Source organism: Salvelinus namaycush, unplaced genomic scaffold (genome assembly GCF_016432855.1).
Source record: "Salvelinus namaycush isolate Seneca unplaced genomic scaffold, SaNama_1.0 Scaffold1639, whole genome shotgun sequence".
In the NCBI taxonomy this organism is placed as follows: Eukaryota; Metazoa; Chordata; class Actinopteri; order Salmoniformes; family Salmonidae; genus Salvelinus; species Salvelinus namaycush.
This window is the reverse complement of record NW_024058385.1, coordinates 13,398-38,900: the sequence shown is the minus strand read 5'-3', so window position 1 is coordinate 38,900 and position 25,503 is coordinate 13,398. Positions and strand designations below refer to the sequence as shown.

The following is a 25,503-nucleotide window of genomic DNA, read 5'->3' as shown; positions in this document are numbered from 1 at the left end:
ACCGTCTGGGTTCAATCGTACCCAAAGTCTCTGTCCGGCCGCTCTCCTCAGACATCTGCCTAAGGACAGACCAGGACAAGGTCATGGTTAAGAGCCGATGTGGCTCGGCTGAGGTGAAGGCATCCCCAACCGGTGTATATTATTGTTCACGTAGAGGCGGTGATGGATATCATTGTCCGGCTGCGGTCTCTGATTGTTCCTCGGACCCAGGATAAACTGGCCAGCTGGACCCTAGTTGAGGATGTGACCAACAAGCTGTCCAGTGCTCTGTGGGTGAGGGTGACTAACAGGTGGAGGGAAGCAAATGTCTGCCTGAAGGCAACAGACATCTTTCAGCTGGTGCTGTCTGTGCATAGAAAGTTGATGCAACGCTATGGCACAGAGGAAGCCCTACAGAAGATACTGTGCCACAAGGCACCCAAGCTGCACAAGGACATTGTCTGTCTTGTCACGAACGCAATTATGGATGCACCATCCAAACTTCAAGGCACCAAAACTCTGGAATCTACACTCAACTTGAAAGAATTGACAGCCTTGTTTAATGAAATGACAACCCGTCAATCTTTGAATAAGAAAGCTGAGCAGAGCAGCATCAAGACTGAGATTGAACAGCCGGAGTGGTCCCACTGTGAAACAAGTGACATCCGGTGCCAGCAGCTTCATTAGGGAGCTTATATTAGAAGAAGTCCTGATGAAGCTTGTCAAGAGATATGCCGTTCCCCATCAGCGCATCCAGATCAGTGATCTGGTGACTGAGCTGATCCGATTGTTTCGATGATGAGGTGGCCAAATATCTGATTGAGGAAATGGGAAGCCAGCAAAAAAGTTTCAATTCTAAGATGACATCGAAGCTGGCAGATGCCATCTACACTGACCTGGGAAGGTCAAGCGTTTGAAACGCTCCTTGAAATTGACGATTTATTTGAGGATCAGGAGATGCTTTCCATTGTCTCTGTCATTGTTTCCACAAGCTTACTGGCCATCTTGAAACCCTCAGTGCCAACCCATATGACCAGAGACCTCAGACCTTGAAGACTCATGCAGTGATGATGTGGAGGATGCGGAATCTGAGGGGGTGCATTATGCCACCGGCAGAAAGGTAAGACAAGCTCAGATTACTCTTGAATGGTCATTGGTTGTGCTTTTTGATATCGGCACCAGTAAATATAGTTGTATAATTATAGGAATATGTAAAGGAAGTGAAATTGATGTTTAATTGTGCATCTTTGAATTCTGATCACAGTCCAAGATGAGCATTGTCCTTAAAGACACTACAGACCAGCCAGAGATGTACATTGCTGTGGATTCTCCACCTATGAGTGAGTTCCTGGGGGAAATGTTCTTATGGGACAATTATATAAAGAATATAAAGAAGTAATAAATTATTGTTTTATCAGATAATTGTCCATCTGAAATTCTTACATATTTTCATCTTCTTGCCAGTTAAATTATCCAAGATGAGGAAAGGCATCCGGGGCTTCTTCTGGGGAGTCCAGAAGGCCTGGAAACGCTTGGTCACCTGCAAGTCCTCTGGGTCCTCTGATGGGTAGCCTGGATGACGTGCAGCCCATGTCAGTTGCTTTTGCCAGGCTACATCTGAGGAGGACACCACAACTGGCCTCAATACAACATTTTTATTTTTGTTGTTCATTTCTGTTTTCATTTTGAGTCCCCTAATGCTGCTCTATTTGAACCAGGCTGTCAGTGGACTAGCTTACCATTAGTTTATACTCCTTAAGGAAGATCCACTATAGGCTACTCAACACCAAAATCCATCTGGGTCTTTTGATCCCTTATTAGCTCCCACTCCTGTAACTAGGAATGTGAGCTTCTAAATGTCATTCAGACATCTACAGCTTCTCCTGTGATTAGGAAGATAAGATAAGAAGCCCAACCAATTGACTAGATGTGCTGTACATCTGATGCCCTCTCCCTATTGTAATCATTGATCCACGTCCATTGCAGCCTCTAATTTGATGTAGATATTTAGCCTAAATTAAAAATACAAGGAGGGTAGGCCGACAGCAGCTTCTACTCTTCCGATTAGGAAAGTGGTGCTAAACTTTTGGGCTTTGAGGAACTATGTATTTTATTTTTCAATCACTTACATCCTTTTTAATGGTTGTTTTAATAAACCATTTCTATTTTGATTAATATTGTATCTTTCATAATTTTTCATTTTAATTTAGGTATTCATTTGATGACATGGGACTAAAAAAACACTCTACACAAGAACGCAGGATCAGCATTTTTGTGAAGGTTCTTTTGTGCACACGAAGGGTATGAACTAGGCTTAGTCATTTTATGACTTCTATAAGGGTATATAATGGTATCCATAGTGCAGTATAAGATATTCATTATGGAGCTTTATATTATAGTAGAAATAATGTAAATAATAAAAGTGAATTGATGTATGTCAACTTGATGGCAATATTGCTTGCTCAACAAAAGCTATATTGGTGTTAGAAGGTCTGAAGTTGCATGACATTCCAATTTATTTAATTGGCACGGCCCTTGAAAGAGGTAGAAAAGGCCTCAAGATGAGACAAATATATTCTATCAGAAAATCGAATCAATGTATTTATCACATGCGTTGAGTAGAACAGGTGAAATGCGTACTTACATCTTCCTCTAACTCTGCCTTGGCAGAGAAGGGCTTGATGAATCATATACAGTATATTGAATTCCGAGTTTCTAGTGTGAAATACAACATTGCTGTCTGCCAAATTAATTAGCAGTATTAAAGCAGTGTAATATACACTGAGTGTACAAAACATGAGTGCTCTTCCCATGACATAGATGGACCAGGTGAATCCAGGTGAAAGCTATGATCCCTTATTGATGTCACAGTGTAGATGAAGAGGAGACAGGTTAGTGAAGGATTTTTAAGCCTTGAGACTATTGAGACATGGATTGTGTATGTGTGCCATTCAGAGGGTGAATGGGCAAGACAAAGTAATGAAGTGCCTTTGAACGGGGTATGGTAGTAGGTGCCAGGCACACCGATTTGAGTTTGTCAAGAACTGCAACGCTGCTGGGTTTTTGACGCTCAACATTGTCCCGTGTGTATCAAGAATGGTCCCAGTGGAATGCTTTTGAGACTTTGTAGAGTCCCTGCTCCGACAAATTGAGGCTGACTGATCTGAGGGGGAAAAAGGGTGCAACTAAATATTAGGAAGGTGTTCCTGATGTTTTGTGCACTCAGTGTATATACTTCAGGTTGTATATATTTGAAGTTACAGGAGCATGTGAGTCTTACGGCCAGCTGCCATATTCTTGCATGTATTCTGCATCCGGAACCGTGAAGCCTGGCACGTGAGTTTAGTATGATGTGACATGATATTTATTCACCACATGTTAATGTGACTACTCTATGTTTGCCTAACTTGGGGAGACAAAGAAGGTAATACTTACTTTCAGAAGAGGACTTAGACATATTGAAAAAGAGGACTTTATCATGGCCCATTCATCCTAGCAGGGAAGCCCCTCTCTCAGAGGCTGAGGCGAAGAGAGGCAGTCGTAAGCCCACTCCATGTGAGTGGCTTTACCGTAACCTCAGGCACAGTGGAACGGGGGAAACTCATCTGTATAATTGTGTTGAGGATATCCAGACTGCATTTCAAATTACACCCTATTCACTATACAATGCATTACTTTTGACCAGGGCCCATAGGGGCAGCACCAGTTTGAAGTTATAGTGTTAGCTGTGTTGTTGGTTAGCTCCTCTGAACAGTAGTGTCCTAACGAGAGAGCACATTTTTTATGCAGGGTGAAATCGTACCTGATTAGGTCATTGTTATTATGTATTCTCGAAGCCGGTGTTTGGAGGATATTGTCACGCCTGCTCCCACTCCCCCTCCAAGCCAGGCTTACCCGTCTGTACATGCACCTGTCACCATCACTACGCGCAGCAGCGCTCATTGGACTCACATGGACTCCTTCACGTGGTTGACCCTGTATGTCTATCTGTTCCTCGTGGTGTTCCCTGTGTACGCATTACTTGGTGTTGTGTGTTCATGTCCAGACGCTGTTCCTGTTCTGTTTAATGTCTTTCAGTTATTAAACCTTCACTCCCTGTACCTGTATTGGCACTTCGTCTCAGGCCTATAAACACCCGTGCCAATATATCCTCCAAACACCAGCTTCTCCGGCATTATCACTTAAATATCCACAGCCCTTGGAGGCTGGAAAGTCCCACCTAAAATTGAAGTTGCTCATCAGAGGGCCCGTCACTGCTTGCTTCAAACAAAGCACAACGCTGGAAATCTGTCCATATCCACGGAAACTAATTCCATCGTTCTATGACGAACACAGATGGTTTTATATCAAATTCAGAGAGAGCGGTAGAGAGACTACCGCTCTGCCAGTTCCTTGTTGGTTTGGCTGTACACTGAGTGTACAAAACATTAGGAACACCTTCCTAATATTCCATTGCACCCCTTTTGCCCTCAGAACACCCTTGTTGAGGCATGGACTCTACAAGGTGTCAAAAGCGTCCCATAGGGATACTGGCCCATGTTGATTCCAATGGTTCCCACAGTTGTGTCAAGTTGACTGGATGTGCTTTGGGTGGTGGACCATTCTTGATACACACAGGAAACTGTTGACACCTACTACCATTCAATACTACCGTTCAAAGGCATTTCAATCTTAAATCTTTTGTCTTGCCCATTCACCCTCTGAACGGCACACATACACAATCCATGTGTAAGGTGTGTAATGTAAGGTTTGAAGCAAGTTTTCTGCAATTCTACATATTTTGCTATGGGACAGTGAGAACTTTTTATAACAAATGTCATGCAATTATACTCAGTATGCCATGGGGCACAGATAATAAAAACTGTGCAGTTTTACAGCTTATTTCCTTCAATTTGACCCATTTTGCAATGGGGTGGATAGAAATGTTTGCAGATTTAAAGCAAATTTCCTGCATTTCTACACATGTTGTAATGACTTATGCCATGTTAACAAGATATCTGAGTGTGAATGACTAACAAAATAAATGGGTGCCCTCTGGAGGTCAGTGCCCCTGGGCACGGCATTTGGCCATAATTATTACTAGTTTAGAAAGCCGGCTAAACTACACAACATTACCAAAAGTATGTGGACACCTGCTCGTCGAACATTTCATTCCAAAATCATGGGCATTAATATGGAGTTGGTTCCCCCTTTGCTGCTATAACACTAGATGTTGGAACATTGCTGCGGGGACTTGCTTACGTTCAGCCACAAGAGCATTAGTGAGGTCGGGCACTGATGTTGGGCGATTAGGCCTGGCTCGCTGTCGGCGTACCAATTCATCCCAAAGGTGTTCGATGGGGTTGAGGTCAGGGCTCTGTTCAGGTGAGTCAAGTTCTTCCACACCGATCTCGACAAACCATTTCTGTATGGACCTCGCTTTGTGCATGGGGGAATTTTCATTCTGAAACAGGACAGGGCCTTCCCCACACTGTTGCCACAAAGTTAAAAGCACAGAATCGTCTAGAATGGCATTGTATGCTGTAGTGTTAAGATTTCCTTTCAGTGGAACTAAGGGGCCCAGCCCGAACCATGGAAAACAGCCCCAGACCATTATTCCTCCTCTAACAAACTTTGCAGTTGGCAGTATGCATTGGGGCAGGTAGCATTCTCCTGGCATTCGCCAAACCCAGAATTGTCTGTCGTTCCAGATGGTGAGGCTTGATTCATCACTCCAGAGAAAGTGTTTCCACTGCGGCGAGCTTTACACCACTCTAGCCAACGCTTGGCATTGTGCATGGCTATTTAAGGCTTGTGTGCGGCTGCTCGGCCATGGAAACCCATTCCATGAGGCTCCCGACAAACAGTTCTTGTCCTGACGTTGCTCCCAGACGCAGTTTGGAATACGGTAGTGAGTGTTGCAACCGAGGACAGACAATATTTCACGCGTTACACTCTTCAGCACTTGGTGGTCCCGTTCTGTGAGATTGTGTGGCCTACCACTTTGCGGTTGAGCCGTTGTTGCTCCTGGACATTTCCACTTCATAATAACAGCACTTACAGTTGACTAGGGCAGCTCTAGGAGGGCTGGAATTTTACAAATTGACTTGTTGGAAAGGTGGCATTCTATAACGATGCCACGTTGAAAGTCACTGAGCTCTTCAGTAAGGCCTATGGAAATTGCATGGCTGTGTGCTTGATTTTATATACCTGTCAGCAACGGGTGTGGCTGAAATAGACGAATCCACTAATTAAAGGGGTGTCCACATACTTCATGTATATGCACAACCACATTAAACTGAGGGAAATTTTTTGGGGGTACGTTTATTTCTATATTTTTGGTCGGGGGGCCCTCTAGCAGTCGGGGGCCCAATGCAACTGCTTATGTCGCTTATGCCTGGAACCGGCCCTGATGGTCAGTGTACAAAGCCACCTCTGTTCCTTTTGACATTCTATACCCTGAGTTGCTCAATATCAAGTACGCCATTTAGCAGACGCTTTTATCCAAAGGTTGAAAAGAGGTTGAAGATTCTTTTTTCATTGTCTGTTGTCATGTTTTAACCAATGCTACATCACAAAGAGAGCAGTCTCCTTGCCAGACAAATGCATGTGTTGAATGCCTTATACTTAGAGATGTGACTGACACGTGTACATCTCCCTATATGTATGTGTCATGGGTCAGGGTTACAAATACTGTACATGTATTCCAGGAGAACTGGTGGCTCTTTTCTCTCCCTCATCTGCCTCACAGCACCTAATGAGAGATAGAGGAGATTCAGCTATAGTCTGAACACACACTCCAGAGCCCAACTATGAGAATAATCAATATGTGAACCTATTACTCCACTAGAGCACAGTGGCTCTAAATTGTTTTCTGCTTCAGCAGGTAAGCATTAGACAGCTGATGTCTCCTTCATGTCTGGAAAGCATGAATAAACATAATTTAAGGAAGGAAATTCATATTATGTAATATGACTCCAATGACCAGAAGGAATGTATTGAATTAAGCTGCCTATTGTATATTAGCGGACAAAAATTATACTATGGCATTATTCATTGTCGGGTAAAGTCAGTGATATGAGATATGGTATGTTTATTGAGGCAAGTAGAAAATGGGAAGAAAGGGGCTTAAAGTCAGACTTAAGAACATCCAACAGTTGTGCATCAGGCAAGTGCATTACCAAAGTCAGACTTTTATGTGGAAAGCCCACTGATGAACTTTCTTTGAAGTCATGTTATTATAATCTTTGAAGTTTATTATTCAAAAAGTGATAGCATCATTGTTGACCGAACCTAAGGAGGATGGTAAAAGAGAAATTTTGTCTACTCTGTGTGAAAATAAATCACCCTACAGCTTTTTCTTGTATATTCTTCTCAGTGCTGAGACTAAATAATCATAGGCCATAAGGCTGCCTGTTAATCCGTCATGTCTGTACTCTTTTCGTCAAGTCATCCTGGCCAGGGACGGCACTGGGGTAGGCAGGTCAATAACTTGTCTATCTCAAATCAAAAAGATTAAAGAACCAGTGCTGCTGTAGGGGATCACACATCATTTGAGGCCCTTAGACTGAAATCAGGCATAAAAAATTAACCGTGGTAAATATCTGAGTGCTTCAGAATAATTATCACTTGCCTTCTGATTTGATGTACCATTTAATGGGCACACTATCTGACAGACTCCCACAGCAGTGGGCTCTAAATGGGAATATAGTGTTACTAACTGTGTTACAGTAGTTTAGAACAGTAAAGCACATCATCTAAATGACCCTAAAATCCTATCAGCCTTTTTCTGAACCTTTGTCTTTTCCTTTATATATTCAATTATGTAATTTGTCAAATAAAACAATATGTCTCACAGCAAATGACTATCACACTGTCACGGTTTTCTAAAGTTGAACCCAGAAGCAGACCAGGACAAGGAGAGTAAGACGAAGGTATTTATTTACAGTATTTATTTACAAGTTTGAATGTAGTGATAGAAAAATCCAAGTGACGGAGCGGGCAGCGGAGGTGAGTTGATGGGATTGAATAGGCAGATCCAATGAAGTAACTGAAGTCACCGACGACCAGGTAGGGATGAGATGAGTGTTCCGGGTGAATGACTGTAGACAGAAAAAACGGAGGTGAGTTCAAGGCAAGCAAAACGTACAAAACAACAAAACAAACTCTATCAAACTGGAGGCTGATACACTGGCACAACATACTGTTCATGGCTAACGATCCGGCAGGGAATGGATGTCAGGTCAGTGCTTATGAAGTGGAGGGGTGATGATCAGGACCAGGTGTGCAGATAGCGGATTGGAAACAGGTGCGGTAAATCAGAGATCTCCCAACCAGCTACGTCGCCCGGCAACCAGACAGGGTGCGTTCCAGGACACCGGAAAAAACACTCCAGGACAGAACACAGGCAAAAACAGACTCAGGAAGCGGAATTCGTGACACACACTTCTGCTGATGCAGTGAAAAGGATTTGTCTGAAATGTTATCAATAGATTCCCCAACTTTCTGAAAACCGTCCCTGTGATGATGTATGAATAAACAACAATGAAGCCCTTTCAATCTGATATTTCTATCAGGGTGGGATTCAATTTGAAATTGAGATCAAATGGGAAGATTTGACATGAATGCTCCAATAGAGCCATACTCACAGGTTGCAATAGAGCATCCCAAATTGCACCCTATTCCCTATATTGTGCACTACCTTTGACCAGGGTAGAGCACTAAACAGGGAATATGGTGCCATTTGGGACGTAGCCAAAGATAAGACAGTTTGAGTTATGCACAAATGTCCCAATAAACAACCCAGTGAGTTATGAGAGACTCAATCACTCGATAACAGTGCCACTGATGACAATTTGGAAACTTCCTGTCAGTGCCAGACAGACATTTTAATTGTAGTAGCAGGCCTTGCTGAACTCATTGTCAACAGCGAGAGAGAGAGAGAGAGAGAGAGAGAGGGAGAGAGAGAAAGAAATGAACAGGACAAAAACAAACCAAGTTAAACTGGAAAGGGGCACTGATAAGGCTTTGAAATGTTTTAGAAAGGATTTTGCCTCAAAATTATTCTGAGCAGACATTCTTTCATTTCAGTCAGAGGTAGTCTTGACTGAATTCCATCTTAAAACGAGGGAAAAAGAAGACCCAAGTTTGCCCCGTCCTAAATAGCAATACAACTATATAAAGTCGGGGTCAAGTTGGGGTAAGTAAGCATTTCACTGTAAGGTCTACTACACCTGTTGTATTCAGCGCATGTGACAAATGACATTTTATTTTATTTTATTTGATGACACCTGACATTGTGATGTGACCACTGTGCTAAAAAATAAATACATAAATATCCTGTAGAAAAATAGATTGTATTTACAACCACTGGGAAATCATTCTGCACTGTGTGAATCTTTTGTGTTTCCACAAGTTTCTTAAGTATTTAAGTTTTGAGCTTTGGCTGCCTACTTCATTTCCTACATGCCTTTTGAGAGCCCTCATCCTAGAATCTTCACTATGAATCCCGGTGACCCTTACAACAGTTCTAATAAAAATGGATGTACTTTGTTTCAGACTACTTGATAGTTTTTAGACTTATATGTCCTCAGAGGATTTAAGCATAACTTTATGCACCCCCCCCTCTTCATAATCTATAACTAAAAAATAATGACTGCCTCTGTAGCCAAAATGTCAAGATTTGTCCAAATAATTTTGCTTTTTGAAAAACTGTCAAACATCAACCAATGTGTTATAGATTAGGTAATTAGTAAAAAATAAAAATCATTTTGTTCTCAGTACAGCTGAATTGATTATAAACTAGTAAGGAACTCTACATGTTTGTTTACTCTCCTTCCCCACATTGCCAGAGGCTAATACACAAATCCATGCTGACATTTCCTCCTTATGTCCCCCATTATTGTTTCCCCTGCTTAACACACATCCTGCTTATTAACAATGTAAAAAATAAAGGAAGGGATATTGTTCCAGACTATTGGATTTGGGAGTCAGACATGAGTAAACGGACATGAGTCCAGAGACTGTCCAGTAAACAGTGGCTAACCACAACAAAAAAGTGATACAATACGGTCAAAATCATACTGGCAGGAAAGGCCTGGTATGTCCTTTTCAGAAGACCTGTCACCTGATCTCTGTATCTCAAACTGTAACTCTAGAGGTCCAGTTGGATAACAGTGTTATCTATAATATTTTAAATACCACCCTTTTCTGTCAATGATAACCTTGGTATCTGACATACTGTAACTGTAGAGGTATTTTATTCCTATCCATATGCAATATTGTAAATATCATTTTTAAATCACCACAAATGCATAAACTAAATCTCTTTTCCTGTCAGTTGCTAGGTTTCCATTCAATTGGCGACAGATTTTCATGCGAATATTCAAAATTCTGCATTTAAAAAATATGCATATTTTCCCACCAGTGTGTTTCCATCAAATTGACTTGTTACAGATTAAGACGTAATGCACATGAAATTACTTTTGCGGTTAAATTCCCATGTACCAAATAATAAAAAACAATTGGGCTTCCATCGCATTTTCAACTCTACTGATGGTTTTGTCAGAAAATTATTTGCGTTATATAGAGAATGTGCCCACTCTGGTCTAGGCACGTGTGTTCTAGCCAACAGCTCGCTGATAAAGTGTGGATATAGTCTATACTGTATGATTTTACTTGTCAAACGGCAGCCAAGTATCGATCATCATGCCATCAGAATAAGACCCTTGATATTTATTGGAAAGGAGCATCAACATCATCAAAAAGATCCAATCTTGTCTAGTGTATTTTGTTTTGTTGACATTTGTAAGGTTGACCAACAAATTTGCTGTATCCATCAGGCCTGTCGTGAAATGTTTTGTCCATCAGGTCCTTTACTCGCATATAAAAGTTGGTTGGAAACCTGATTAGTGTGACCAAATCGTGGCCTTAGAAGTCAGCTCACACACACTTCTGTTTGTTCCCCTCCATTGAAATGAAATGTGACTCTGAAGAAAGCAGCTGGCTGGGGTTTGGCTCCTCTCTCGGATAACATTTTCCAAACTAAAAGCATGTCTCTTCTTTAAAAGCACAGCCATGAGTGTATTTCTCCTGTGCGAGGATGAAGTGGACCGACAAATGCCTTCAAACCCCATTTGGAATTTGAGAGTGCCCCTGACTTTAGACTGCGGGTCACTACATACACTCGCCAGCAGCAGTAAACCAAAGAGTGTAAAAGCAATGTATATTCAGTATTCACTCCCTTCATACATAGAAAAAGCACAGTGATGCTAAAGGGATGGGATCTGACCTTGACCCAGCGGCATATCTGTAAAGTATGAGCAGGGTAAGGAGGTTTTCCTGAACCACATGAACTGACCAGGGAAAACTCCTGACCCTGGACAAGGTCTAAGGACAAGGTCTCTGACCCTGGACAAGGTCTTTAGAGCAAAGAGGTGTTAGGCACTGTGTTGTCTGGTACAGAGAACATGAGTAAACTATAACAACAACATATTTTTTTAACACTCCATTTTGTCCTGGTGTTGATCTCTACTCCTGGGTCTTGAAGGTGGCAAGGACACACTCAAGAACACCCACATCAAACCACATCCCCAAGCCAACTCACGTTTGGCTTCTGTCATGGCCGCTTGAGGAGCAATCCAATAAAAACCAGGCCAAATCAGCGGGTGCAGTTATGGACATATGCCATCTATGGCAAAAAAGAGGCCTCTTAAAATGGACAAACTTAAACAAAGATGCTATATGTAATTGTGTATGGTGGCTGGGGATTGATTGTGAGATAGTGGACTTTATGCACCATGCTTGACCAGCTCCACCTCCTTCTGCAACCCCTTTACTTTCCATCAAAGCCCAGGGATCCTCTTCAAATGTATGTGCGTGTGGAGTTGTGCTACGTCCCTCATAACGCTTCTTAGTCGTAGTCTATGACCTACCCTCTAAGTAACCTGTAGTTAACCTGAGGTCACCCTCCCCGGTTCTGTCCCTCTCCATGTCTCCTGCAGGGCCTGCTCACAGCCAACCACCCAGAGCTAATATCTGCCATCCTACCCGACTTCCAAAGGAATATGAAGGAATATGTAGAATGTGACCTGCAGGACATTTTGCCACATTCAGCCTAAAAATCTCCACCCACAGACCAATTAGGCACTGGAAAGATTGTGAGTAGTAAGACACACATTTCTGCTCTTTAGAATCAACAACTAGATACCGTAAATGGTCACACTTATCAAGTTTCCATCCAACCTTTTACTGCGAGTAAAGTGCATGGTGGATAAAAAATAGGCCTGATGGAAACAGGAAATTTGTTGGTCAACTTTCCAAATGTCGTGAATAGTGAAGACATCAAAACTATGAAAAAACACATATGGAATCATGTAGTATCCAAAAAAGTGTTAAACAATTTAAAATAGATTTGAGATTTGAGATTCTTCAAAGTAACCACCCTTTGCCTTGATGACAGCTTTGCACACTCTTGGCATTCTCTCAACCAGCTTCACCTGGAATGCTTGCAGGGTGAACAAGGCTTTAGTGACAGCTCTTTCACAGACTCTCCTTCACAACCAGACAACTAACCATTCCACTACTGGAGAATCCTAGCATCATCCAGTTAGTCAATGGGCCTGGAACGAACTGTTGTAGTTGGACACTGATCACCACACAGCCCTGAATACCCTGCCAGTCATACAGGAAGGAAACTGCTCCAGAATGACCAGTTAGCTGTGCAACCTGGTCAGGCCCCAGAACAACAACCATCAATGGCTACTTTGTCTCCTCACTCTGTTAGGACACACTAATGTTTCCGATCACCTTAAAGACTTTGAATCAGAGCTGTACAAATCAAATCAAATTGTATTAGTCACATGCGCCGAATACAACAGGTGTAGGTAGACCTTACAGTGAAATGCTTACTTACGAGTCCCTAACCAACAATGCAGTGTAAAAAAATACAGATAAGAATAAGAGATCAAAGTAACAAGTAATTAAAGAGCAGCAGTGAAATAACAATAGCGAGACTGTATACAGGGGGGTACCGATCAGAGTCAATGTGCGGGGGCACCGGTTATTTGAGGTAGTATGTACATGTAGGTAGAGTTATTGAAGTGACTATGCATAGATGACAACAGAGAGTAGCAGCGGTGTAAAGAGGGTGTGTGTGTGGGGGGGGGGCACTGAAAATAGTCTGGGAAGCCATTTGACTAGATGTTCAGGAGTCTTATGGCTTGGGGGTAGAAGTTGTTTAGAAGTCTCTTGGACCTAGACTTGGCGCTCCGGTACCGCTTGCCGTGCGGCAGCAGAGAGAACGGTTTATGACTAGGGTGGCTGGAGTTTTAGACAATTTTTAGGGCCTTCCTCTGACACCGCGTGGTATAGAGGTCCTGGATGGTAGGAAGTTTGGCCCCAGTGATGTACTGGGTCGTACGCACTACCTCTGTAGTGCCTTGCGGTCGGAGGCCAAGCAGTTGCCATACCAGGCAGTGATGCAACCAGTCAGGATGCTCTCCATGGTTTAGCTGTAGAACCTTTTGAGGATCTGAGGACCCATGCCAAATCATTTCAGTCTCCTGAGGGGGAAAATGCATTGTCATGCCCTCTTCATGACTGTCTTGGTGTGCTTGGACCATGTTAGTTTGTTGGTGATGTGGACACCAAGGAACTTGGAAGCTCTCAACCTGCTCCACTGCAGCCGCGTTGATGAGAATGGGGGCGTGCTCGGTCCTCTTTTTCCTGTAGTCCACAATCATCTCTTTTGTCTTGATCCCATAAATGTATTTTCAATTTGAGGTCTTTCCCTGTGTTGAAAATCAAGTATAGTTTGGTGGCAAGGGCAGTGTCCTGTTTTTTTGGGAGCAGTTTTCAGTTGTGTACATTGCATATGTCTTAGTAAAACGCCCTTGATGTTTATTATGATGTTATGGGGGTGGGGAGGGAATGCAACAATATTGTATATTGTTTGGGGAAAAAATATGGGGTCAATTTCACGCCTTAAGTATTGATTTCAAAATAAAATCAATTGTAAACATTAGAAATAAAGTTGAAAATGTGAAGAATGAGAGAAGTGATGGATGTTGAGAGAATAGTTTGTAGATTTGTAAACAAAAGGAGCAAAACTAATTTAAAAGCAGAACAAATCATTTGAAAACTAATTTAAAAATAGTCTTTCATTTGAACTTTTCAAACAACCAACCCTATTGAATCCATTTCGCTCTTGCCTGCAGTTATTACCTTTGGTTAGATGACTTGGATTTCACGGACAGTTTTTTTCCGATTGCGAGTTTTGGTGGTTTTATTTTGTCCTACTCAGTTGTGTAATTTTATGATTTCATGTCTATAGACTGTTTAGTGAGGAGCTAAACCGGAAATTGCTTCTGCTACATTTTTCAAGTACCATTCCTGAGATGACTAATACAAGAAATGATTGACCGTCATTTTCAGCGATCTATATAACCGGTCTAGTTTCCTGATCATATTGGAGCTCCCTGCTATGTGTTGCTCTGGATGTCTTAGTCTAACGTCTGTAACTAGATGCTTAAAAACCTGTAAAATGAGAGTAGTTACTCAATATTTTTCAGTTGTTCAAGGCTTAAACACCTATGGGTCCATTCGGCAAAACCACTCCCACCATCACCGACCGAAGTTGCAGCCATTGTGTCCTTTCCAAATAGCCTATATTTTTTGTATTTAATTACTTGTAAACTTCATACTTTGTATTAGTTCCAATAGGCCTCCAGTGTTGTTGTTTGCTTGAACAGTCACTGAGGCTGTATTTAACGTTAAACGATAGTTATTTCAGATGCAGCAGGTTTAGATATTTAGCTAACTAGCATTGATAGCTTAGCACCAAAGATACAGGCTGAGAGACTAGAATTCCTGTACATTTATCCTGTAAATGTCTTCTAACAGGCTTAATGTTACATCAGAATTTCTGAACCAAGAGGCGCAACATCACAAGACTTTCTTGAACGCTTGCGAAACAAACCAAGCAGACCAGGGCGGGGTTTAAGAAGTGAAAATTCTTGCACTGGTTGTTCATTTTGTCAATCTAAAGGCACAACCCAAATTCGAGCCAATAATAAGTAGTTGAACATGTTACTCCACAACCTTGTGAAAATGACATGTTTTCATTTGAGTCAAAAACAACTTTATCGAAGGAGTGCCTCTTGATTTGACAGCCTGCGATTTGAGATTCTTGGATCCAGCGGCCGTGTCTTTGTGAGACGCAGAGTAGGTGAACGGATTATTTCTGCATGTGTGATTTCCACCGTGAAGCATGGAGGAGGAGGTGTGATGGTGTGGGGGTGCTTTGCTTTATTTAGAATTCAAGGCACACTTAACCAGCATGGCTACCACAGCATTCTGCAGCGATACGCCAGCCCATCTGGTTTGTGTTTAGTGGGAGTGTCATTTGTTTTTCAACAGGACAATGACCTAACCCACCTCCAGGCTGTGTAAGGCCTATTTGACCAAGATGAGTGATGGAGTGATGCACCAGATGACCTGGCCTCCACAATCACCTGACCTCAACCTAATTGAGATGGTTTGAGATTAATTGGACCGCAGAGTGAAGGAAAAGCAGCCAACAATTGCTCAGCATATGTGGGAACTCTTTCAAGACTGTTGGGAAAGCATTCCAGGTGAAGCTGGCTGATAGAATGCCAAGAGTGTCCAAAACTGTTATCAAGGCAAAGGGTGGCTACTTTGAAGAATCTCAAATATAAAATATATTTGGATTTGTTTAACACTTTTTTGGTTACTACATGATTCCATATGTGTTTCCTAGTTTTGATGTCTTCACTATTCTACAATGTAGAAAATAGTAAAAATAAAGAAAAACCCTTGAATGAGTGGGTGCATCCAAACTTCTGACTGGTACTGTATAGCTTACACCAAAGGGTAAAATCTATATATTTTGAGCAAAATAGTGCGTCTCGGCGTCTGTGGTCTATGATTTATGCTTAATGATTTGGACTGCAAATTACATCATGATGGGAGTAGGCCTGGGCTCACAGAAATAAGAATGAATAGAATGGGCTTGGAACTCTAACCCTGGAAATTGACTGGTAAACTCATGGGTACACTGCCAACGGCTGCCTGGTATTGTGACGCAATAATTTCAATTGTATTTTGGAATTTGTCTTCATTCTTATTTCTAAGCCAGTTTAATATTCAGTAGCATTCAAGCTTTGGCAACCTCAGATGAAGTACGATGTTTTACCGGCTCATTTTGGAGACCGAAGTAGGCCTAGACCTGTAGCATGGACGGCGACGAGGCCCGAAAAGTAAGTCAATTTCTATCGCTATAGGCCTAGCCTTGAAATGATTGACTGTAGACAGTTTTTGTATTGATTACACTGAAAAATGTATGGAAAAGGGTGCATGTCTGGGGTTATGTGTAAATCCCCTGCTCCCAAAAAGGCTCTTACATATTCATTTTTATTTACAAATACAAAAAAATTGCATGGAAGGACATCGACAGGAATAAAACCTAGTATTGACGTGGTTGTACTGTCCTAATACACCCTCACATGGCAATTTTGATCCGCATAGATACTAATCATCTAGACCACAGGGATTGGTGGAAATCATGCAAAACAGTTTTTTCCGCATTCATGTAAAGATGGCACTGAAGCAGACACATTGAGCACACGTTTGGCATGTCAACGCTTGTTGTACTAATTACATATGCCACCAACAAAGGGGATGGATACAATTTGGGATTTTAACTTTCCTGACCAGGACAGTCACGCAATACTGGAATATAAAAGAAAACCAGAAACCCTGAACATGTGAGTAGCTATATTATTAATGAGCTAGCAATGCTGTGTGTGCGCTCATCCGGAAAACGAGTGTGCGTGGCTTTTGACAATTCAGTATGGGGTGCACGTCCAACTGACCGTCAGCTGGCTAGAGATCGTGTGTGTGGTGTAACGTTACAGATTCAAATAACCCATTGAATGTCAGAATACAACTACAAGGATTATATTAATTATAGGTATAATAGATTGAAGCTAGTATAAACTGCTGATCATCTCTTATGGGAACATGTAGCACAAATCTATTGCTTCATGCTAATGCTAGCTAGGTAGGTTTTGACCTTTTGGTAGGGGCGCGTCAGTTTTAGCTAGGTGGCTGTCACTGGCTAGAAATCGTGTGTATGGTGTACTGATTCAGAGAACCCATCAGATGAAATTTCAGAATATAATTCATTATATGGCTAATAGATTGACGTTAGTATCAATTGCAGATATCTTATGAGAGCAGGTCGCATTGTTAGTCTATGCTCGCTAGCTAGCTTAGCTTACTAGCTAGCTAATTAATTTTGATGTCGGATCTACTTAGCTAGCTAGTTCTTACCAGTGTCTGGATATCGGCGTTTCAGAGCAAGTTCAACCATCATTTCCCCCTGGGAATGCTGTGTCATGGTGTTGTATCCCTAGATTAGCAATGTTTGTGTGTGTAGCTGTCAGTCAGTGTCATACAGGTTCGATTGCATCACTATCAGAATAAAATGATATGATACCAAGGTAAAACGCAGTAACTGCAGCCAAGGGCAGGTTGAAACCAAGCTAAAAAGCACTAAGTTCAGTTACTGCCATTTACCTTGGTTTCACAGTAACTTTTTGCATTTACTGCTAATACGACCCCCATTTTCTCCAAAACACAATACAATAGAGGCAGGAAACGTGTCCACTGACTCGCCAGACATGACCCTATGTGAACCAAGGTCCTCTAGAAACGTGTCCACTGACTCGCCAGACATGACCCTATGTGAACCAAGGTCCTCTACTCCACCAATTAATTCACACATAAAACGGTCAACCGAATCGTTTTAGTCATCTCTCCTCCTTCCAGGCTTTTTCTTCTCTTGATTTTATATTGCGATTGGCAACTTTCATAAATTAGGTGCGTTACCGCCACTGACCTCGTTCGTTTTTCAGTCACCCACTTGGGTATAACCAATGAGGAGATGGCACGTGGGTACCTGCTTCTATAAACCAATGAGGAGATGGGAGAGGCAGGACTTGCAGTGCGATCTGCATCAGAAATAGAACTGACTTCTATTTTATCCCTTTGCTATGCAGACGCTCGTTGGCGCGCCCAAGCAGTGTGGGTGCAATAATTGAATAATATAGATTTCTAAATTCATTTGGTGTAGTCAGCCTGTTAGTCGTGATAATGCTTTAAATCCATCACTGCAAATAACTTGACAGTTTCGAAATCGAATACATGTGGATCACATTTTAGGGTTGAGGTATGATTCTGTGGAAGGCTTGGCAACAGAGTGCACCTGTTGCAGCAAGCCCAGGCACAACTGGAGCTGCGCTTTATGGAGCGGGCACACCATAAATAAGCCTGTAGACTATATCAATAGGTTAAGGCTACAATATCCTTTCATAGTGTTTATATCAGTACAACAACATAGGTCTATCAGATAGCGGACGTTTGGGGGGCATAGGGCCTACCTTTTCTGGAGACACAGGATAATCAAGTTTCCGTTATGACATCACTTGTTTACAATATTAGTCAATATGCCTACTATGTCAAAAAGTGCGGGCAAAGAAGAAGAAAATGTGAGTAGGCCTAGGATAATGCTTTGTTCGTTCTTCATATTAATATCGCTTCACATTTGTATAATTCTAAAGATGGATGATGAAAGTCTATGAGATTAATATGTAGCCTACAGAATCAGTCATCATGTAGGCCTACGGTTAGTTGACTACTTTAAGAATAGTTTAACAATGTAAATGGATCAAACAAATTTGTTTTAGATATGAGCTTGATTCAACATTTTTCATGCAAAGTGAATTGGCAAAAGGTGGAATTATTGCAAACCAAGTGACAGGGATGGGGTCTACTATCAAAACCCCACGTCTAAAAAGTTTTGTCATGATTGTCTCTGTATTTGTAGGGGTTACAGGAAGCCCCAGAGAGGACATTCCCTGTATTCTTCAGAGGAAAACTAGGGGAGAAGGTTAGTGTGATAGTATGACATTCCAAATGATCTGAGATCCTCAATTTCTTTCAAATGAAATGTTACCTAATTATATATTTTTAATGACTTCCTTCCCATTTCCAGTCCTAATTCCACAACCATTCCCACTGTAGTATCCATTGCCCTGACATTGAGGTTTGTTAAAACACAATCCACAGCTCCATCAGGAGACCCCCGGGTTTGACCTGTTGGACCCCAACATGAGAGTCATGGATGTTAGTTATAACTGCCTCCACGACAAACACCTGAAGAGTTTTTTTCCGCCATCCGGAAAGGAAGAAGCGGCTGGTGAAGCAAGGCCTCATCACCTCAAATGAGAAGGCATGGCAAACCTCCTTTTTCTTTCCAAAATCTTAAAGTGACACTTGCCATTTTGCTTAGTTTACACAAATCCAAATCTACAAGTGCATATGGTCATTGTTAGTGCAGGTTGTAAAAGAGAATGTGTTCTTAATGTCTTACCTGGTTAAATAAAGGCAAAATCAATCAATATTGGGGTAGAGGTTAGAGGTTGATTTGGGATTGGGTGTTTGTACACATGAACTTCCTCTAAAAATGGCTCTTTTGTGGCTCCTCCCTTTCAGGTGCTGTGTACGTGTAAAGAGTACAATCGCTACAGTAGCTACATCAAGTCAGTTCAGTTGCTGTGGGAGAAGCAGTGCTGTGCCCAGCAGGTTAGAGTGGTCTACTTTCTAGATGCACAATTATAAAAACACAAAAGCTATATTGTAAGACACACCTTTCCATGCGTTTTATTTCAACTGTGTATGTAACTTGCTGCCGCTCATGGATCGGGAAAGGGTTTTCTGATCACGTGACAAGACCAGGAAAAACTTGTGGAAGGCAAGGGTGCAAATGAATATCTCTCTCTCTCTCTCTCTCTCTCTCTCTCTCTCTCTCTCTCTCTCTCTCTCTCTCTCAATTTCAATTTCAATTCAAGGGGCTTTATTGGCATGGGAAACATGTGTTAACATTGCCAAAGCAAGTGAGGTAGATATTATACAAAAGTGAAATAAACAATACAAATTAACAGTAAACATTACACATACAGAAGTTTCAAAACAATAAAGACATTACAAATGTTATATTATATATATACAGTGTTGTAACAATGTACAAATGGTTAAAGCACACAAGTTAAAATAAATAAGCATAAATATGGGTTGTATTTACAATGGTGTTTGTTCTTCACTGGTTGCCCTTTTCTTGTGGCAACAGGTCACAAATCTTGCTGCTGTGATGGCACACTGTGGAATTTCTCCCAGTAGATATGGGAGTTTATCAAAATTGGATTTGTTTTCAAATTCTTTGTGGATCTGTGTAATCTGAGGGAAATATGTCTCTCTAATATGGTCATACATTGGGCAGGAGGTTAGGAAGTGCAGCTCAGTTTCCACCTCATTTTGTGGGCAGTGTGCACATAGCCTGTCTTCTCTTGAGAGCCATGTCTGCCTACGGCGGCCTTTCTCAATAGCAAGGCTATGCTCACTGAGTCTGTACATAGTCAAAGCTTTCCTTAAGTTTGGGTCAGTCACAGTGGTCAGGTATTCTGCCACTGTGTACTCTCTGTTTAGGGCCAAATAGCATTCTAGTTTGCTCTGTTTTTTTGTTAATTCTTTCCAATGTGTCAAGTAATTATCTTTTTGTTTTCTCATGATTTGGTTGGGTCTAATTGTGCTGTTGTCCTGGGGCTCTGTGGGGTGTGTTTGTGTTTGTGAACAGAGCCCTAGGACCAGCTTGCTTAGTGGACTCTTCTCCAGGTTCATCTCTCTGTAGGTGATGGCTTTGTTATGGAAGGTTTGGGAATCGCTTCCTTTTAGGTGGTTGTAGAATTTAACGGCTCTTTTCTGGATTTTGATAATTAGTGGGTATCGGCCTAATTCTGCTCTGCATGCATTATTTGGTGTTCTACGTTGTACACGGAGGATATATTTGCAGAATTCTGCATGCAGAGTCTCAATTTGGTGTTTGTCCCATTTTGTGAAATCTTGGTTGGTGAGCGGACCCCAGACCTCACAACCATAAAGGGCAATGGGCTCTATGACTGATTCAAGTATTTTTAGCCAGATCCTAATTGGTATGTTGAAATTTATGTTCCTTTTGATGGCATAGAAGGCCCTTCTTGCCTTGTCTCTCAGATCGTTCACAGCTTTGTGGAAGTTACCTGTGGTGCTGATGTTTAGGCCGAGGTATGTATAGTTTTTTGTGTGCTCTAGGGCAACGGTGTCTAGATGGAATTTGTGGTCCTGGTGACTGGACCTTTTTTGGAACACCATTATTTTGGTCTTACTGAGATTTACTGTCAGGGCCCAGGTCTGACAGAATCTGTGCAGAAGATCTAGGTGCTGCTGTAGGCCCTCCTTGGTTGGTGACAGAAGCACCAGATCATCAGCAAACAGTAGACATTTGACTTCGGATTCTAGTAGGGTGAGACCGGGTGCTGCAGACTGTTCTAGTGCCCGCGCCAATTCGTTGATATATATGTTGAAGAGGGTGGGGCTTAAGCTGCATCCCTGTCTCAACCCACGACCCTGTGTGAAGAAATGTGTGTGTTTTTTGCCAATTTTAACCGCACACTTGTTGTTTGTGTACATGGATTTTATAATGTCGTATGTTTTACCCCCAACACCACTTTCCATCAATTTGTATAGCAGACCCTCATGCCAAATTGAGTCGAAGGCTTTTTTGAAATCAACAAAGCATGAGAAGACTTTGCCTTTGTTTTGGTTTGTTTGGTTGTCAATTAGGGTGTGTAGGGTGAATACATGGTCTGTTGTACGGTAATTTGGTAAAAAGCCAATTTGACATTTGCTCAGTACATTGTTTTCATTGAGGAAATGTACGAGTCTGCTGTTAATGATAATGCAGAGGATTTTCCCAAGGTTACTGTTGACGCATATTCCACGGTAGTTATTGGGGTCAAATTTGTCTCCACTTTTGTGGATTGGGGTGATCAGTCCTTGGTTCCAAATATTGGGGAAGATGCCAGAGCTAAGGACAATGTTAAAGAGTTTTAGTATAGCCAATTGGAATTTGTTGTCTGTATATTTGATCATTTCATTAAGGATACCATCAACACCACAGGCCTTTTTGGGTTGGAGGGTTTTTATTTTGTCCTGTAACTCATTCAAGGTCATTGGAGAATCCAGTGGGTTCTGGTAGTCTTTAATAGTTGATTCTAGGATTTGTATTTGATCATGTATATGTTTTTGCTCTTTATTCTTTGTTATAGAGCCAAAAAGATTGGAGAAGTGGTTTACCCATACATCTCCATTTTGGATAGATAATTCTTCGTGTTGTTGTTTGTTTAGTGTTTTCCAATTTTCCCAGAATTGGTTAGAGTCTATGGAGTCTTCAATTACATTGAGCTGATTTCTGACGTGCTGTTCCTTCTTTTTCCGTAGTGTATTTCTGTATTGTTTTAGTGATTCACCATAGTGAAGGCGTAGACTCAGGTTTTCCGGGTCTCTATGTTTTTGGTTGGACAGGTTTCTCAATTTATTTCTTAGATTTTTGCATTCTTTATCAAACCATTTGTCATTGTTGTTCATTTTCTTCGGTTTTCTATTTGAGATTTTTAGATTTGATAGGGAAGCTGAGAGGTCAAATATACTGTTAAGATTTTCTACTGCCAAGTTTACACCTTCACTATTGCAGTGGAACATTTTACCCAGGAAGTTGTCTAAAAGGGATTGAATTTGCTGTTGCCTAATTGTTTTTTGGTAGGTTTCCAAACTGCATTCCTTCCATCTATAGCATTTCTTAATGTTACTCAGTTCCTTTGGCTTTGATGCCTCATGATTGAGTATTGCTCTGTTCAAGTAGACTGTGATTTTGCTGTGGTCTGATAGGGGTGTCAGTGGGCTGACTGTGAACGCTCTGAGAGACTCTGGGTTGAGGTCAGTGATAAAGTAGTCTACAGTGCTACTGCCAAGAGATGAGCTATAGGTGAACCTACCATAGGAGTCCCCTCGAAGCCTACCATTGACTATGTACATACCCAGCGTGCGACAGAGCTGCAGGAGTTGTGACCCGTTTTTGTTGGTTATGTTGTCATAGTTGTGCCTAGGGGGGCGGGAATGCTGTCACCTGCAGGCAGGTGTTTGTCCCCCTGTGTGCTGAGGGTGTCAGGTTCTTGTCCAGTTCTGGCATTTAGGTCGCCACAGACTAATACATGTCCCTGGGCCTGGAAATGATTGATTTCCCCCTCCAGGATGGAGAAGCTGTCTTTATTAAAGTCTCTCTCTCTCTCTCTCTCTCTCTCTCTCAGAAAATGCTTTTGAAGCAGTTCCTAGTCTTGCAGCAGCAAGGGGAGGTTCCTTCCCACATCTCACTGACGGATATTAGAGAATGGCTCATTGCCAAGGGTAGAAACTACTTCAAGAACACGTGAGTGTTATTAGAATCTTTTACCCAAATGTGTAAAAAAAAACATAAGCAAAGGTGTGGAATCACGTTGACCTCCTATCTAGCAATAACTTAAGAAATAGATATGGTGGACAGTTTGAGTTGTAGAAAAATGAAGGTAAATCATGTTTGATGTTCCTTGTCCGTGAAGGTTTCAGAGTGAAATGGAAGAGGGGAAGAACCTTCACTTGGCTGAACTGGCTTGGGATGTGAAACGACGCCTCAGGCTTGAGGAGCTGGAAAGAGAAGTGTGCAGGGAGCTGCGCCTGGAGCGCCGAATCCGCTGGTCGGTGATTGGACAGGTAAGGATGGAACAGCGGCACTCCTAGGGCTGATATCAACTCATAGTTGCTTAAGCAGCAGTAGGACCTCAGTGTTTCTGTTGGTATCTTCATCCATTTGCCTCTCTCTCTCACCCATCTCTCTTAGCCTGGTAGCCAGATGGGAGATTGGAGACCCCTGGGCATGGAGACACACACACCTCTGGTAATGGACTCTCCCTTCAGACACTCCACCTCCTCGATGGACACTCTTTCCAGTCAGATCTCGACTAAGAACCTCGAGGTTGCTAGGCTACATACTGCCAGACCACGTTATGCCAGACCACCAACTGAAAGACCTAGCAGTGACTCTGATCACTCTGGAACCTTGTCGACTGTGACGACCTGCTCACCACATTCAGCTAGCCCGTCAGTGGTAGGTCATTTTGGTCATGAACATGTTCCCAGCTTTCACTCTTTGGGGGCTGTAGACATATTACTGCTTCCCTGTCTCCCATCTCCTGGGAAATCCATATCCAAGTACAGTTGCAAGAAAAAGTATGTGAACCCTTTGGAATTACCTGGACTTCTGTGTAAATTGGTCATAAAATGTTATCTGATCTTCATCTAAGTCACAACAATAGACAAACACAGTCTGCTTAAACTAATAACACACAAATAATTTTACTTTTTCATGTCTTTATTGAACACACCGTGTAAACATTCACAGTGCAGGGTAGAAAAAGTACACTCAGCAAAAAAATAAACCTCCCTTTTTTAGGACCCTGTCATTCAAAGATAATTCGTATAAATCCAAATAACTTCACAGATCTTCATTGTAAAGGGTATAAACACTGTTTCCCATGCTTGTTTAAAACTTCTTGCGAATATAGGGGGTGCTGTTTCGACTTAGCATTAATTGGTCTCCAGATTAAACTGCCTAGTACTCAATTCTTGCTCGTACAATATGCATATTATTATTATTATTGGATAGAAAACACTCTCTAGTTTCTATAGCCGTTGGAATTATGTCTCTGAGTGAAACAGAACTCCTTCTACAGCACTTTTCATGACAGGGAGTGAGATTTCAGAAATCTTGGCCCCTGTTCCCAGGTCAGTTGTAATGTCCCTGTAAATGCTATGGGGAAACAAACACTGCCTACGTCTTCCTCTAGATGTCAGTAAGTGGTGACGCCTTGAATGGAGTCGATTGCGCAATCAGGGCCTGTATAAAACACCAATGACCGGAAGTAGCTTTCTTTTCGTCTCTGCGCCTGACGCATGATGGACGTCGGACTTGCCTCCTTCCAAGCTGTTGTTTAGCCAGTAATATTTCTCCGGTCATGTTTTTACTCGTTATAGGTGTTAAAAACATCATAAGGTAGTTAATTTAAACCGTTTTATAGCAATTTATATCCGTTTAGGGCGATTTTATGGCATTTCTGTGTGAAGCACCTCGAGGAGGTGGGCACTTTTCGAGTGCATGGTGAACGTTAGTGGCCATTTCAACGGGACAAGAGGACATCTTTCGACCAAAAGACGATTAGACCGGAGAAAGGATTCATTGCCCAAGATTCTGATGGAAGAACAGCTCATAGTAAGAACTATTTATGATGATAAATCGTGTTTCTGTCGAAAAATGTTAAACGCTTATGCCGCCATTTTCTTTGGTGTAGCTTCGCTTTGGCGCAACCTGTATTGAAAAGTAAGGATAATTTAAAAAATGTAATTCAGCGATTGCATTAAGAACTAAATTGTCTATCAATCGCTGTCCACCCTGTATTTTTTTGTCAAGTTTATGAGTATTTATGTATAAGACTAGATCACTGTCTAATATGGCGCCCGACATTTTCTGACCAGCTTGGCTACTAAACTCATTGTATAACC

The 25,503-nt window shown here is 41.8% G+C and overlaps 1 long non-coding RNA gene across 1 annotated transcript; it reads left to right on the top strand.

Annotated features, from left to right (window-relative positions):
* Positions 1-1,022: 1,022 nt before the first annotated feature.
* Positions 1,023-1,725, top strand: LOC120037220. Its single transcript, XR_005474785.1, has 3 exons — positions 1,023-1,099; positions 1,244-1,319; positions 1,444-1,725. It is a non-coding gene; the product is annotated as an uncharacterized LOC120037220 (long non-coding RNA).
* The last annotated feature ends 23,778 nt before the right edge of the window (positions 1,726-25,503 follow it).